We start from the raw sequence: 1,532 nt of genomic DNA on the forward strand, positions 1-1,532 counted from the left end.
CCACACCCTTTGGATCTAGGCTCCCTCGTGAAAGCTTGTAAGCCAGTCACTTCTTGCCTTTGTAGCCCCTCCCTCCATTTTGGGTAGCCAATGTCCAAGTGGCCCATCCCTATCTACCCTGTATATAGAAGGGGTGAAAATGATCCTCCCTGTAAAGATTTGACCCTCTTTTGAACTACTGCATACATGGGTATAGGTCAAGTTATCAAATTGTATCAGATTACTCTTTTTCCCTCTTCTTTCTTTTTCTAGTTGAATTCTGATCAACCAGCCATTGAAACCAGATCAAGTGAGTGTTATCTGCAAGTATGGGTGTCCTGTGCATATGCCCTCACTTCTTATCCACTGGACGCTTCACTCTGCACTCTAGTCCTCTATGGCTATGTCGCTGACTATGGGTCCAAGAGTCCCCAGGTCTTGCCACACTGCTGGCCAACCAGGTCTCCAGCCAGGTTCACAGAAGTTTATTGAACATGGTAGGGCTTAGCTTGCAGCTTCATTACTCTTTTTCCCCCACTTCCCCTTATCTGTGACCAATGTGGTCACCGGTCATAACACATGTCTGCTCTTGTCTTCCCATTGAGTTTTAGTCTTGGAAGGTGATTTGCCCTGAGGGGACCTGACCACTTGCCTTGATGTCTCCTGGGCAAGCAACTTGCTTGTTCTTGTAGTAGTCAGTCGGACTGCCATTATTGTTTGGTATTTTTCCTGTTGGTCTTTCTTTCAAGAAGTATCTTCTGTTCGTCTAGCTGCTCCAGGCTGGTCTGCTTGTCCTTTCAAGTGGAAATTTCCCACCTCAGAAGATTCTGGATGGGGTTCAGTATACCCCCTGTGGTCTTATGGAATGTAGAGGCTCTATAGGGAGCCTCCTCCACTGGGCATGTTGTAGCCCCACTTTAGATATTCCAATCAGCTATAGGCAGAAGACAGACTTACAAGCTTTCTATGGTGATATTTCTGGCTATTCCTTTCTCTCCCCCTCAAGTGTCTATTTAATAATGGTATGTCAGGGAAACCAAGATACAAAAGGCAGCCAAGCTTAACATTGATTTCACCCTTTTGCCCTTTCCAACCATGCCTCAATCCCTGTATCCCAGAGCCCTGTTTTTCCAAGGTTGTGCATACAGCATACTTTACCTCTGTCCCACTTAGCCCATGCAAACCTGCTTAACTGTTCTCCCATCCACCTTATTCTTCCAGTCCCTTCCCCTTCTTGTGTATTGTCCCCCTCTCCAGCACCCAAATTAGCCTGTGTCTATTCCCTACCCTGTGCTCCACCTTCCACTTCCTCCCCTCCCCCACCCACCACATCCAGGTAATATGGGTTTTTTTTTTCTTAATTTTTTACAATAATGGTCCTAGGCAGTATTTCTCCTTTTGTGATTGACTAATTTCACTCAACAAAATGTCCTCAATGTTCATCCATGTTATGCAGTGGCTTGCAGCTTCCTTGTTATTCTTCAAAATAGCATAATATTCCATTGTGTGTATATACCACAGTTTTTTTTTTTTTTTTTATCCATTCTTCAGTT

This window comes from Chrysochloris asiatica, unplaced genomic scaffold (genome assembly GCF_000296735.1).
Source record: "Chrysochloris asiatica unplaced genomic scaffold, ChrAsi1.0 scaffold00284, whole genome shotgun sequence".
NCBI classification, from domain to species: domain Eukaryota; kingdom Metazoa; phylum Chordata; class Mammalia; order Afrosoricida; family Chrysochloridae; genus Chrysochloris; species Chrysochloris asiatica.